General features: G+C 39.6%; 1 long non-coding RNA gene across 1 annotated transcript in view; it reads right to left on the minus strand.

Moving 5' to 3' along the window:
• Window positions 1-16,409, minus strand: part of LOC125180121 (uncharacterized) — a 119,044-nt gene that overhangs the window by 46,499 nt on the left and 56,136 nt on the right. Inside the window, exon 3 of the long non-coding RNA XR_010828812.1 lies at window positions 12,330-12,541. This is a non-coding gene — a long non-coding RNA (uncharacterized lncRNA). The remainder of the gene's footprint in view (window positions 1-12,329; window positions 12,542-16,409) is intronic.

Genomic DNA, 16,409 nt, shown 5'->3' on the forward strand with positions numbered 1-16,409 from the left:
TCCCACCTCACTGTCATTAACTGGTTCGTTGCTTATCCTTCTCACAGCAAAGGTAATGTCAGAGCAATAATATAAATGTACAGGGGCTGCTCATTTTTTTTCCCAGAAAGTATTAAATGGAAGAAGGTGCCAAGATCTCCATCACAGACTACCATCTCACACACTAGCAAAGAAACAAATAATAAATAAAAAAAATCTCAAGGGAAGCTGTGTTTCATTCCCACAGAGTGGTTGTGATTGTGCGCAGGTAGTTTTCACAAGGCAATGGTTTTCTTTGTGGGAATAATTTGAACAATTTCCCACAGAAAGGAGAGCCACTGTGCCGGAAAGTTCGAAGCCGTAGGCTGAGGACCCCACATTCACAGTATGAAATGTGCCTGCACCAGTCCTGACTGCCTTGGATAAGAGCGCAGTGTAATTCTCACAAACCACAACTGACAAGGTGCACTGGAAGATTGGAGGGAACTTGTTTCTTCTGTTAGTAACCACAGGAGTTTCTTGTGGTCGATAGTTCTGAGAACAGGAAGCTGGACAAGCCGTAGGTACGGGAGATTCTCGCTGCCTTTTGGGTTACCCACCCAGCCAGAGCCCAACTGATTAGGAGGGTATCGGAGTTACATAATGGTATTTCTGGGCTGCTTTACTGTAAAGATGTGGGGGGGCCTCTTTGAAGCGAGGGGTGGGGGTTGTAAATAGCAAAACCGCAAGAAATTGAATTTAAATGGTAGTGTAATTTCACAAATTTGTGTAATACATAGCATATAATAAACTCACATATATAAGTAAAATATTACAAGTCAGTATCTAAAACCTACTGAATTTATTAGTGTATTTAGATTGAGAATTATGCTTTTAAAATGCTTATAAAATTGCTTTGTATCCCTAGGGATCCATCTCTCCTAACATCAGACATCTGAAATATTGACATCTGTCTCTGAGCTAATCTCTGAGAGCTCCAGAAAGAAAAATAAAAAAATAAATAAAAAGCCCACAGAAAGAAATAGACACTTTTAATATGTTCTCAGGATGACACTTTTAGACAGTATGCATCAAATTGTTCTCTGGTCTCCAATGGCTATCAAAAGTGTGTGTTTACTAGACCAGGTGTAGATATCTGTGTTTTAGACTCCTATATTTACCCACAGGAAGCCCATTCCAAATGTCCTAACAAGTTTTATAACAGCATAATAATGGTAACTTTCAACAAGATTTTAATGGGAGCTGATTCAGCTTCCCTTAGGAAGCACTTTTCAGGTTTTTGTCATTGTAGAAGGCATCAGCCACCTCCAAATTCCTCATCAAATGGATGAGTTGTGAAGGATGAATTCAACAAAGGCCACCGAATTCATGTTTTATCAGGCCAACAGGTGTTGGAAGGCATTACCCTCCTTCCCAGTGGAGGTACGGCATATCATTTTCACAGCAAGGCTGTGATGTTACTCAGGTGGTTTTGCAAACACAGTGGTTTTCTATGTGGCAGAACCGCAATCAACTTACCATGAAAATGACCATGAAGTATCAGACTATCTGAAAACGTCAGAGGAGAGTCAGGTTTCATACTCATTCGTGCCTCCTGAGACCAAGTGTGGCAACAGTTTCAGCATAATCCTTTTTTTTCTTTCTTTCTTTCTTTCTTTCTTTCTTTCTTTCTTTCTTTCTTTCTTTCTTTCTTTCTTTCTTTCTTTCTTTCTTTCTTTCTTTCTTTCTTTCTTTCTTTCTTTCTCTTTTATTTCTTTCTTTCTTTCTTTCTCTTTCTTTCATTCTTTCATTCTTTCTTTCTTTCTTTCTTTCTCTCTCTCTCTTTCTCCCTTTCTCCCTTTCTCCCTTTCTCCCTTTCTCTCTCTCTTTTTTCTCTCTCTCTCTCTCTTTTTCTTTCTCTCTTTCTCTCTTTCTCTCTCTCTCTCTTTCTTTCTTTCTTTTTTCTTTTTTTTTTTTCAAATAGGGAACTATTTTAAAAATACACATATTTTCAGATGAGCACCCAACTTCTTAAACCAGGGCTATAAGTTCTCCAGTGTGCCTCTTTCCTGTTAGATTCTTCATTCTAAAGGAAATTCGAGGCTTCTTCTATATAGCTGCTCCAGCATTAAAATCGTGTATGTATTTCAGATGGCAACATTCATTAGACACTATCAACTCACATCAGTTTGGAGGAAAACCTCCATAACTTCACTGGAGGTGGGAAATATAACAGAAAAACTGCAATTGTTTGGAGGTTTTGTATCATAATACTTAGAGACAAAACAGTTCTCCTCTGAGCTCAAAAGCTATTGAAGAGATTTTCTTGACACACTCTAAAATGATTTATTGCAGGTCAGAGGGCAATCACAAGAGAAAAAGATCAATCACACAGGAAGAGATAAGTTTTTCCCTTGATCTCTCTCTCTTTCTCTCTCTCTTGAGCAAACATCTCACTTGTATGATTTTAAAGATTACTTCAGGATTCTAATTTCTGCAGTGATCATATATTTTGGAGCTTGCTTAGATAAGTCAGTTTATGTCAGAAGAGGTGAGTTCATTGCTCTGACCTTACAAAAGCAAAAATCCATCCTACTCACTGTAGCAAATATTCAGCTGAGGTGCTATTGTGAATACAGTAGTGTTAGTGACTGGTAAAAGTTCTCTGGGGATGAAGACAAAAATATAACCTAGTCTGCAGTACTCTGAAAACACAACCCAATGGGATTCTCATAGAGCTACATATTATAGCCCCACAGATGCCACACCAATTCATCATGATTAATGTTATCACAGGCAATCCCAAGGGTTGTGGTAATGATTGGCCACTTTTCATGAAGAGCTGTGAAATGGCTTTTTTGCTCTGCATGCTAGACACAGAAATCATTTAAGTGCAATAGATTGAGCAAAGCCGATTACCTTCACCTACAAAGCGTGCAAATGTTTTCTTTCTCTCTACTATTAACGTAGAATACTGTCCTTCCATTTCTCAGGGAATTAGCCATGCAGAACCCATTGCCTGTCAGGAGAATAGCATGGCTGATGCCTCAACAGCCATACTCAAAACATATCTCTACTTGGTAATTTATATTTATAGTACCGGCACACTGCAAGTCTCATATGAACAGAGGAAACAATGATTTTGCATTCATTGCAGTAACCTCAACAATTGGGTTTGCTTTTATTAACCAAATATTATCTGCATAGCTGTAGTGTCTAAAAGTCATGAACAGAACTGTAGGTGAACTCTTCAAGAGACAAAACCTACTCCAAACTGTTCTGAACTCAAGTCCACAGAAGAGCCATGGTATGGAAGGTGTTGCAGAAGTCATGACAATGACCTACCAGCAGTCACAAACAGAAACAGCCACATAACAGCTGACTCTAGCAGTGAAGTAGGTCTAATTTGGCAGTGTTGCTTCTGGTTGTGCTTCTTTTTCCCACTCTTTTCCCACGCTGGACATCTGGTGCTATGCTCTTCCTGGCACAGGTCAGGTCTCAGGAAACACAGTTGAGGGTGTGCAAAGCAAGTTCTGGACACTCTGATGCATAAACACTTTTCTAGAGATGGGTACATGGTGAGATTCACCACCAATGATAATCAAGGTGTATGAGCACAAGCCTGCTTCAAGCTCTCCTCCCAGATCCATAGAGGATCCCCTTCGCTTTTGGCCTATACAACACTCAAGCTAAGCAAGCCAGAAGTAATCTCATTGATTTCATTAAGATGAGCTGATACTAGATGTATAAACCTGGATTACTAAAACTACTTTATGCAATTAAATACCATTTTTCGATAGTGTCATTAAAGTCTCCACTATTTTTGCCCTAGGTAATATGTGGAACATACTCATTGGAGTAACATCTGACATGGAGTGAAATCACAACCTCACAAAAAGAGTAAAAAATAGAGAATTGTTAAGCAAACCAGAATTTGATCCAAAGGTTTCACTGATGCTCATCCAGAAAAGATTTCCAGGTCCACTCTGGCAGACTGGACATCCTCCAAAGAGCACAAGGCATTCTCCAAAATGGCTGTTGGACTACAAGAACTAGGAGTCATGGTGTTAAATGTTATTGCTTATGGTGTAGACATATACACCTGAGCACGTTGCTCTGGGCTCCCTGCTAAGCTGATGGAGAGCTGATCAACACACTATATGCTCTTTAGGGTGCAATACAGCTCAGCCTAGACCCTCCAAATCTGCTAGACAAATCTCATCCTGAACACTATTGACTTCATTGACACATCTCCAAGGACTGTCACAGAAGTCTGCAGCCAGCCAGCTTGTCTGCAGATAACCTACTCTGGTTTGAGTCTTGGTGAAAGATGGAATGGCCAAGTGAAAGGAAGACCACATGAATGCTGTTTTCCAAGAATTTGCTTTCCCCTACTCCCCTCAAAAACCAAAGTTATTGTGTTACTAGAAGCTAGGAAGGATTGAGCCAACACTCATTATTGCTCTTCATATTGCTCTAACAAGATGGAAAATGTATCCCATGAGTTTCTATTGTATAGTGTATCCACAACTGTCTTTACAGCCACTGCTCTCAGTGTCTTATTTTCTTCATGATAAATCATTACAGCCTTCCAGGAATGTTTCTTATTACTAGATTTTATTATTATTATTATTATTATTATGTCTGCTGGAAAATAGCTGAGTAAATAATTTATCCTCTCAGATTTTCAGTAATGAAATAAATAATTCAACATAAGCTAGTTAAAGACTTACCTCCTCCATCTCCTTCAGATTTCTTCTGAAAACTGTCTCCCTCCTAAACCTCAGCCGAATTAATTACATGATTTAACAACTGTCCAGGTTCAATGGCATTGGTCTTGCACTTGTACTTTTGCAATTTATTTTCTCCAGGCTATCTATATATCAGTAACATATGTGTATAACCAAGTAGCTAAACTTGTCAGTAGAACGGAGCTATTTCTATCTCTTCCTGTCACCCTTGATATTTGGGTCACTCTATCACGAGCCACCTTGGTCACCAAAGTCAGATACACCACTTGTTTTATCTGGATCAAACTTCTCAGCTCCCAGTGGAGTGCAGAGCCTGAGAGCTGAGTCTAAATATCCTTGGACTCAGTGGAAGTAACACTGAACAGATTGCATACAACCAAGAGCATTAGATTCAAGATGTGCTAAATTCAGCTCCACATTTGTGACAATATGCTACATCATCAAGAGAAGCTACCTGTGTTTTTTCCTATTAACAAGATCTGTAATTTGTCATGCATAATTTGCAGCTGTAATGAAACTACAGCAAAGTCTGTCCACATCCTTCAGTGGCCATAATCACCCAAATGTGGTGCTGCTGCTCTTTCAGTGCTTGGCTTTTTGAACACAGAACATGTCCTTTGACAACACATCTATAGTGATACAGCCATTCCCCTTTGTGGATGGTTAGTTAAGGGAAAACTGGAGCGATTTTTTCAATATAAAATTACATTAATATAATTTCTCTAGTATTACTTGATGTACAACAGGTAGCAAGAGTGAAAACACATAGGGAGGGAAGAGAGCAGAGAGCCAAATTAGTCACAGCCCAAGAGGAGCCCCTGCTGATCACTGGAGGGATTGCAGAGAGTGAGAGACAATTCAATTCTCACCAAGCCAGGAAGAGAAAATGTGTTAATGTGAATTAAAAAGAAACAGAAAAGATTTTTTTTTTTTTTAAAGGGAGGGGGGGGAATAAAAAGAGTAAGGTTCTAAAACAGTTGGGAAATGAAAGACTAAAATGGATTCACCCCAATATGCTTTCAATTTCAGTTGGTTTTGCAATGGATTTTTTTATTCTTTGAAATATCTGAAAAGCATTTTGTCCAAGTGCATTTTTTTATGAGCCATAACCAAGAAAATATATGTGCTCCTGTGGTTTATCTTTATTCACCTCCATTAATCACACAAGATAAATATTATTCATCAGACAGACACAATAGACTGAAAGATTGGCATGAACTTTTGATAATTTCATACTGACTTGGTAAAACTAAAGAAAACATCACTTGTGTATAATGATTTCATTTCCTTTTTGTTTGTTTGTTTGTTTGTTTGTTTTTAATATACTGTTTTTTGAATATTCTGTATTTCTCTTTCCACCTGTTACTTCTAACACATCTTTTGTATTTCATTATAATTCTTCATGAGCAGATCTGAAAGCTTCTGAGGGCAGATTTTCCCAGATTTCCAAGCATGGAACTTGATCTTCACTCTCAGGTGGTCCTCCAGGGACAGCTAATTTTACATACAGGCAGCATAATCCCAATTCTATTTGCTTAGGACTCACACCATTCTGACAATGCAGGTAAAATAGATTGGTTATGGGTTTATCCAGTCTGTCTGAAAACAAAGGGAGGTCCAATTGTGCTTCCATTTTTAGTGTCTAAGATCAAAAATTAAATCTGTGCCACAGGAGAGAATAAAGCCTGGTTTCCTTTTCACAGGGCTCAGCTCCCCCGTAGGGCCACAAGCAGTGTGTGACTGACTCTTGTTCCTAAGGAACAGGGATATGCCTGTTCTGTCCACAGACCTTCCAATGCCTCAAGGATCTTCAAAGCAAATTGATGGACTGGAAGCAGTGGTGTTCTTCAGCATCCCCCACGTCTCACAACGGCTTCACACATATACAGGTTTGTAATCCAGATGCAAAGGGCCTCATCTCTTTCTGCATGCACTTGCTTACATACAACCTGTTCCACCTAAACTTCATTGTTCATACAAATCACTTATACATAATGACGTAAATCATACTACTATCCACTGATCAAAAACTACACGATGCTTAGGGACACGCAGTGTATAGTTTAGGAAAAACTAGCAGGAGACTACAGTTAGTGAACGCAGGGATTGTACCCAGACATAAATACATGCAACATCACCAGCTCTTCTATTCAATGAAGTCCATCTTAATGTAGAAAGGAATAAAGATGGACAGCAAAAGACATCAAAACCTATATAGAGTATATAACAGTATAACATTCAATCAGATGTTTGATTTGAGGCCCAAGAAGTGTTAAAATTTAGTAATAATCTGGGTATGGTGGCCAATAGCATCTACAATTGCACCCTACCTAGTGCCTGGAGAGAAAAAAGTAGAGAAGATAGCCTGGCCTTCCTGATTTCTTTGCTAATGCGCAATCTATGGCATTCAGATTTTCCTGACACACAGCTATGGGACCTTCTTTCTAAGAGGTATGACATGCCCTCACAGACCCATCATCAAAATGGACGATCTTTGCTTCTCACACGGCTCTTGCTATGCATGCCCCTACACAAAGTAAAAGATAAAGTTGCAGATGTGAAGCAGAGCACCCATCTTCTCTTGGCAAAAGAGGGGTGTCTATGGGAGGAGAATACGTACTACAACTTAGCCAGGATGCAGAAACTTGATGTATCTGTTCTTCTGCAAAATGCAAAGAGATCTTTCACAAACATGAATAGTCAGAGCTCTTTTTTATCTCTGGTATGTTAGCTGGGAACTCCATCAGGTTTATACTTTCAGTGCCAGTCAGTGCAGGAAGAATGCTCCTGCTAAATCACTCTCCCCCTCCCAGAATCTCCTCTGTCATTCCCCAGAGACCAGAGCCTTACCTCACTTGACTTAACTTAGATTTATATCTTCTGATAGTAGTGTGTGTGCAAACACATAAAGTTGATAGAGTTTAATAGCTCAAAACATTTTTTTACCGAAATGTGTTTGATTGGTCACATCATTGATTGCACACTACACCAAACAACAGCATTAAAAAGACTCTCTGCCTGTGCAAGGACTGGCATTCTGTTTCAGTGATGGTATCGTCTGCACCAAACCTTTTCAACATTTTGCAGAGTTACTATGCCATTTTTCTAAGGTTGGAACATACTGGCAAATTTTTGTCAAAACAATCTGGATTTGGGAGCTTTAATTCAGAGAAGGAAAAATATAAAAACCAAACAAATTTACTTGTAAAATTATACAAAATTCAATTAATTTTTCCTTCAGGTAAAATTAAAAAGTTTATTCTAAAATTAAAGTTAAAAGGTTTCATTGTAGAAAAAAACTTGAAATTTCACAAGAGAATTTTTTCAGAATGATATACCATATTACCACTGCTCACATATCACAATACAAGAAAAAAAAAATGCTGAAAGGTATGGTCACTTTTCAATCTAGATTTTTAAACCAGTAAGAATAACCAGCTGATCTCCCTTAGGTCAGTGTCACATATATGTATACTGCAATTAATTACTTTGCTACTTTGTCATCACATTTGTCATCACGTCACCTCAAAGCAGACGTCAGCCTTTCCTGGGGAAAGGCAGTTCCAAGTTTTCCCCAGCACAGATGTTGGTCAAACATGTCTGCTTGAACTTGTGTCCTCCAGCTTCCTGGACCATTGCTGGAAAGGAAGAGCAGGCTGGTTCCTAGTCAATATCAGGGGACCGTGACCTCACCTGTGAAAATGGAGGTAATACTTCCCTTGTGCCAAATTTAGATTTACAGAGAGGCATCTGCTAGAGAGATCTGTCACGGCAAGCAGAGGTTAAGGTTAAAACCAGCAGATAAAAGGTAAAACAGAGGCCATTCTCCTACATAGGCACATAGGGACTTATTGATGGGGACAGCCTAGAGGGTTTTGAGCTCATGTTAAGATTGGCCAGCACAATGTGATAGCCTACTTCATCTGAGACTGCTGCAAAACACCATCAGACACCTGCTCTCTCCAGAGATAAGGCATAATCCAAAGTTTCAACATAAATCTCAAAGAGCTTCTTCCCAAGGTAAGATGAGCATGCTTCAATGAGCCACCACCGCAGTGCAGAGCAGAATGCTGAGGGCAAGGAAATGAGTTGCACAATCCCAGGGCTTACTTCATGTGGCCAGAGTCTAGTGGGAAGTAAAAGTGCCATTTTGATCTAGAAACTACTTTTATTTACATTGTCACTTGCTGATACGGCCGTGCAACTGAGCACTGACCAGAGCCACCCAGCAGTCTTGAGAAAGTTGTATGCTGTTGGAAAGTCTTAAGCAAACTGGAAAAGCTCAGACAAAAAAAAAAAAAAAAACTGTCTCAGAAAGTCAGATATAACATGCGTAAAGGCCTGGGAGAGGGAATTCTCTGGAGGTGGGTGCACACTCACACACTCACATTGCTACTAACAACAGTACAGCTGTTCTTTGTTCTTGTTGAAGTACGAAGAAAGTATGTTTATGGATAGCTGTAATTAATGTACAACTCCAGCTGTTTAAAAGGGAACTTGGAATTACCTCGCATATTCTCAATGTGTTGCTCCTTAAGAAACAGCTGAACCTGGACGTCCTTACCCACAGGAGAGCCAGAGGTTAGTGTACTCAGAGCTAGTCAAACAAATGTGAATTAAGGTCACCTTAACTCCAAATGGGAGCTTCTGTCCTGGCATTTAGTTCCACTTAACAAATCCATTTCCGTTTCAGACCTTTCTTAGGCTTAAATTCACATCCTCATCTCCTGATATCATCCTGCGGTTAGGGTGGAGATAGGAAGAACTCATTAGCCTCAGTGAGTGAAATGCCACTGAACCACAACCTTCTTTATCCTATTTTTCCAAATTTAAAAACAAGCAGAGATGCACAGTGAACCAGCTCCAGATTTATCCAAAAGCTGCCTCTATGTTAACAGGTAAATGTGTGACCCTTGCTCACTTTACTTGTGAGCAACAGCTTTGGTTTCCAGCCAGCAGTAGGCATGTGAGCTTTTCACATGATCCGTTACTTATTTACAGTATTAGAAATGCATTATTATACATACATCTCAAAATGAGTCTGAACTCTCATAACCTCCTTACCCTGCTACACAGTTATTTGCTTGAGAGCATTTCATTCTCTCCCCTTTCCACCTGCTCAAAGCTGAATAAAGAAACAAACACCAAACACTCAGTAGAGAACATTAAATTTACATTGACCTTCAAATGAGTTCACCCTAGCCCTAGCAGAGTCATCTGGCCCCTCAGTATCCCGGGATTGCAGACCGACTAGGCGGAGTTATGAGGTTAGCTCAGCATCCCCTTATTTACCTGATGTCAGCTTAGCATAAGGCAGGGGAATAAGCTCAGGCCCAAAGAGATGCCATGAGAAGGGTGAAACACTGAGCACCTTGATGCCCATTCCTACACTGAGTTATTACATACATAAAGCCCAGCACAGATTTAATTACAGACTTGCAGTACAGGTGATGAGATACAGAAAAACAAAAGTGTGTAACTGTCAAAGCAGGGATGTAGAGTTCACAGGTAAAAAAAAAAAAATGGGAAGGTGATGAATATCACAGATCAATATGTTTGTCATTGACACTTCCACAAGCACAGCAAAGCATTGTGCTTTTTCTGTAGGAGAGGTGCCCTTTATCATGGGCTGGAAGCACACGTTAGTTGCCTTATAACACCCGCTCTAAAATCTTTTTCAAGTGCTCACCACTTTCTCAAAACTTATACTATGTCAGCCTAATCAATGAAAAACTGAAAAAGCTGACCAACACCTTGCAAATAAGGAGTAAAAGTACAAACAAGCAAACAAACAAACAAACAAGCCACACATGAAAACTCTTCTCTCGTTACTAGCAGATTTTTGTCATTTTATTTAGAAAATTCTGGGAACAAACGTGCAATATGCTGAATTTGCAACTCTATATGGTACTGGAGATGGAGGTAATTACAAATGAGTTGTACCTAGAAACAGAAAACAAAACAAAACAAAACAAAGAAACAGAGCAAAGGACACAGAGCTGAGAAGGCTCCAAAATGCTCTCAACCCCCACTAAGTGATTGGATCAAGTTAGAAGACTGCCCCTTCATGAAGGCAATCAAAGACACCAAAAAGGGTGACTAAAGGCAGCCTTTTCATCAGAAAAGAACAAACCATATTTGATAATGTGCATACAAATGAAGACCAAGCTAGTGATGAGATGATCAAGACATCTGAAAAATGTCATCATTCTAGACAGAACAACATTTTTGAGAGAGACCTTATGATGGTGACTATATATCATATGAGAACTCAAAAAGATGAGAAAAAAGGCTGTTGAGGCTTTGAGAACAGAGTTGTGACTGTTGAATCAACTGTGTCATTTGGATGGCTTATGGAATCCTTAATTTGAGATAAAAAATGTAACGGAGAGCCAAAACCAAGAGCAAGATTGCAGAAAATATTCTGACTTCAATTTGGAAAAGGCAATTAGAGCATAAGTGGAGAACATCACTTGCAGATTGAAAGCTCTGAAGGAAAGCAGGTCTCGTTCAATGGATTGAGTTACTCAAAGGAGCAAGTTGAAGAAAATTAAAATCTCAAAAAAGAACAGGCTTCATATGAAAGTTTGAAGGAAGGAGCATGAAAGACTTCATAAAAAGTGGAAGAGGACACAGACCACATTGATTTCTAGACTTCAGACAGAGCCACTATAGTTTGTAATATCTAGAATAATTTTGCAAATGCCTGCTGAAAAACTGAATCATCTAGGTTGGAAAAGACCTCCAAGATCACTGAGTCCAACTCTCTAACACTAACAAGTCCTCCACTAAACCATATCGCTAAGCTCTACATTTAAACGTCTTTTAAAGACCTCCAGGGATGATGACTCAATCACTTCCCTGGGCAGCCCATTCCAATGCCTAACAATCCTTTTGGTAAAGAAGTTTTTCCTAATATCCAACCTAAACCTCCCCTGGCACAACTTTAGCCCATCCCCTCTCACCCTGTCACCAGGCACGTGGGAGAACAGACCAACCCCTACCTCGCTACAGCCTCCTTTAAGGTACCTGTAGAGAGCGATGAGGTCTCCCCTGAGCCTCCTCTTCTCCAGGCTGAACAATCCCAGCTCCCTCTGCCGCTCCTCGTAAGACTTGTTCTCCAGACCCCTCAACAACTTCATTGCCCTTCTCTGGACTCACTCGAGCACCTCGATGTCCTTCTTGTAGCGAAGGGCCCAAAAAGACAGAATTTACCAAAGTTGGTGTAAAGTACATTACCTCTACATGAGCAAGCATGATTTATTGTGGGAGAGATTCAAGAACTATCAAAATGGAACAGATCTTCACCTCTAACACTGCCAGATCCCTTGTTAGTTTTAGTTTGAGTGTTACTACACAGATCAGTGTGATACCTGATTTATGATACAGAGTGTGAAGACAGACCCAGTCCCACCTATGCTTAGCTCAGACGGGGGACAAGTCACTCCTAAAGAGGTGCCATGCAGGTGTGATGGGACACTCACCACACCGCAGAGGGGAACTGCCCAGACCCTTCTCTGCAAGTATACTACCCAAAAAAAAACAATATCTTTGCTTTGAGTAACAGCTTCACTTTTTAAATTAAGAAAACTCACCTTGGAAGGACAGATCAATACTTACCCACAAGCCTTCCCTGCTCTTCCTGGAGTCCCTAAGGAGGTTTTTCTGTTCCTTCATGAGGCCATAGTCTTGGAACATGCTGCAACCTTGAAAACACCACAGCCTCTGTATCCATCTGTGCCCTGGGTTGCTCTGAAAGGAAAGGAGAAGGAAGGAGTCCAGGGATGGGAATGACATTCAGCCAGTCTGCATAGCAGATCATAAGTATATGTCTGAAAACCAAAGCAAAACAAACACCCCTGTCATAATGGCATATAAATTGAGATAAAGCACAATCTTTAAAAAATGAGGTCTGTATTTACTCTGCACCTGAAACATATCACAATGTCATTGGAAGAGTGCAGATCAGAATAGGACTGCAGATAAAGACAAAAATATAAAGTTAGATGAAAAGAAGAGAGAACTAGGTTAAAGTATGGATATTACAAAAGAAAACTCAAAATGTCCAGGATATAGACAAATTCCATAAAGAAAACAATGCAGACTAAAATGCTCTAAATAATGCTGTAAAGAAGAGGCAGTTTAAAAAGACCAGAATAGTCAGAAAGACTTTTAACATCAGTTTAAAATTATAGTTTCTGCTAAACAACAGAAACTTCAGATCCACAATCCAATACTTAATTTATTTGTATGTGCTGGGAAAAACTACTTATTCATTCTAGATTATTACCCTTTTTTATCCATAAACAGCATTATTAGAGAATACAACCACCAAGTACACAATCTCACATCTAAAGTCATCTTTGTGAGCCACAGCATACCAGCTGTAGTAATAATGGGTCATGGATCACAGTTGGTATGTCTCTGTTCTGAAAAATTTTGAGTTATAAATAGTATTATTTCAACTCAATGATATATAAATTTTATTGTTGCTGGAAAAAAAAAAGGAAGGAAGGAAGGAAGGAAGGAAGGAAGGAAGGAAGGAAGGAAGGAAGGAAGGAAGGAAGGAAGGAAGGAAGGAAGGAAGGAAGGAAGGAAGGAAGGAGAGAGGAAAGAGAGAGCGAGAGAAAGAAAGAAAAGAAAGAAAGAAAGAAAGAAAGAAAGAAAGAAAGAAAGAAAGAAAGAAAGAAAGAAAGAAAGAAAGAAAAGGAGGGAGAAAGAGAGAGAGAGAGAAAGAAAGAAAAAAAAGAAAGAAAGAAAGAAAGAAAGAAAGATAAAGAAATCACAAATGTACTGTTAAATGGGTGCTTAAAAGTGATGAAGACCTTTATTTGAAGCTGCTTAATTTCAGATCAGTACCCTCCAAACAGGGCTGCCACCTGCAGAGAATGTTTCAGCCCAGACTGGCAGATTATTTTAGGTAGTAATAGGAAATTGTGAAATGCTAGAGCATTTTTATGGAAAAAAAAAAAAAAAAGTGAACCAGAATATCTACTGTGACAGTGGATAACATGAATTTAATGGGGCCACAGGACACCAGACTAGTCCATTACAGCAGAGGACAATAGTCTCTTGTGAAGTAGCCTCCCTCCCACGAGGTGATTGCTAATGGAAGACAGACCTGCAGCTTCTGTAACAAAAAGAAGAGGGGAAAAAATGAGCCCAAACCCTTGACATCAAAACCAGATTCAACAGAAGCAAGGAATAAAGTATGGGAAGGTACTATGCTGAGCAAAACAGAGCTAAAACTCGTGAGATGCTTCAGACAAACATAGGACAGAGGTGGCCAGCATGGGGGTTGCTAGAGACCCTGTGAATCTTCATTGCAAATGTCTATTTTTTCTCTGAGTGGTGGGAGTTGTTTAAGTAATTGGCTCTTTAGGAAACTCGAGATAAAATATAACACACTCCCTCTCAGCGTGTCTGAGTTAAAACCAGCTGTTGAGGGACTCAGCACTGATGTCAGTGCCTTGAACAGCACACAAAGATCCCCTGTCCTTCCTTGCAAGCTCTTTCCAGCAATACCTTTTTGCTGAACTATTGTTGCATTAAAAAAATCATTGTAGTTCTCCACTTGAGCACCAAATCCTCCATACTTCTGTCCTAAAACCACTTCCCCTGCATGGTCTAAGCCTCTCCTTTTTCATATCTCTTCACTCCTCTGCTCTCGACAAACATCTGGGACACTTACAGGCCACATGTTCCATTTCCTTCCAGACAGCAGGGATGATGAGGACCTGTTCCTGCTGTGGGTTACCCTGTTAATGCATTTGGCAAGGCTTTACACAGCACATCTAAAGTGCCTTGTCCAGCTGATACCATGTTCTGATTCCCACATGATGTTACATGTCATGTTTCCAAATTTTTAAATGTATCAAAAATATAAGATAAAAATGAACCCTGTACTCACTGAGATGAAATAAAATTTAGGTTACAAAGTAAATACATGCTGGAATAAATACCACATGCCCAGCCTCTTTTTGCAAACTTTATGGATTCACTCTTAAATACATAGTGACCTCAGCCAGCTTTTCCCATGCTCACTCAGTGCAGAAGACAAAACTGGTTTGCAGAAGCTGCTGTCTCAGCTGTAAATGGAGGTGAAGGAAGCTATACTCCGAACACACTCGATATGCCAAGGGCTCTGAAAACCTCTGGCCTGTAGTTAGTGACTATTCAATCTCTCCATGCCACCAAAAATGGGAATAATATCTTAATTTCATCTTTTGGCATCAGTGAGAAAATAATTTCTTTAGTGTTTGTATAACATTTGGCTGCTGCCGTGATGGAAAAGCTCTTGGAAAATGAGCAATGCTTCCCTTGGAGGATGGTTTGTGCAGGTCTTGTAAGTGAGACAAAAGCCTCCCACATAGACTGTGCTGAACTGCCCGGTGGTAAATGAACACTGTCCATGGGAGCCCCAAGAGATTCAGGGGTCTGTTATCACATCATTAAGGACTAATTTGTTCATATAAAGCAATCAAGTTGGGTCTGCCTAGAAAATTTTCTTTATCTCCTAATTTTGTGACACCTAAATTTGCCACCATGGTAAGATTCTTTCAATACTTGTAAAAGGAACTCTTTCAAAGGTTTAGCAAATACCACAAGAAACATTTCTGAACAACTGTGTGACCTGGTCACAGGTCTCATTTGTCAAAGATGATGACCAGTAGCTGCCTCTTTTTTTGTGTGTCCCAGGGGCTGAGATATGACTAACAGCAGGGAAGCAGGCGCAACCCTGTACAACACTAAGAAACTGCTCCTCGCATTTGAGTAGTACACAGTAATAATCTGGGGATGCCGCTTGGAGGGTACCAGATCTGCTGAAAGAAAGATATTCCCTGTTTCAGAAGGAAAGGGAAAGAGAGGAACAAGCACAATGTGCTTGCTTTACCTCACACCTGGAAGAAGAAAAAAAAATATGGTTAAATCTACTTCCATTTCAACTCATCATATAGTGGAAAAAATGGGCATTTTTAAAAGGTTATCTAGGTTTATTATAAAGCCATTTTAAGGTATATTTGACATACTTACATATGACTGAAACAAGACTAAGAAACTATTCACCTTGTTTCTGTAATGTTGGCTATACTCTGCAGTCTTAGAAGAGATTATTCTGAGCAAGAAGGGTTTAAGGAGACACAACAAGGGAAAAACAGATCTCTAATATGATACAGAGGGTCAAATAACAGCTGAGAGGGTGCTGAAAGTATTAAGCATGAGGTTATGATGAAATGAAGATAAATAAAGATATCTGTTATGCTAAAGCAGCAGCCTTTCCACACATGCAGATACCACAGATCTGATTCTTCATTGCTTTGCAATTTATTTTCACCTGTGATAATGTGGGTGTAGCATACTGAGCTGGTAATAATTTACAGCCCCTTTGAAAGGGTGTAAGAGATGAGTGTAAATGATTGCCAGGAACCAGGGTGTAGTGAGAGATGCATTGACCAGCTTCCAGCACTAGAAATAGCTCTTTTTCTCTTTGTATTTAATAACTTCCCAGAGGGACACACTCATTTCTGGTCCTGGGAAAACACATTTTAAAGTTATGATATTATTATGTATCAAAAAGCTATTTTGCATCATTTATTATTTATTCACCGAAGCCTTGAGAGCACTTGAGTTTCATCCATGCATGCAGAAAAGATACAACCCAGTCCCAAGAAATTTATTAGCTAAGACATTTGCTATAAC

Source organism: Anser cygnoides, chromosome 2 (assembly GCF_040182565.1).
Source record: "Anser cygnoides isolate HZ-2024a breed goose chromosome 2, Taihu_goose_T2T_genome, whole genome shotgun sequence".
In the NCBI taxonomy this organism is placed as follows: domain Eukaryota; kingdom Metazoa; phylum Chordata; class Aves; order Anseriformes; family Anatidae; genus Anser; species Anser cygnoides.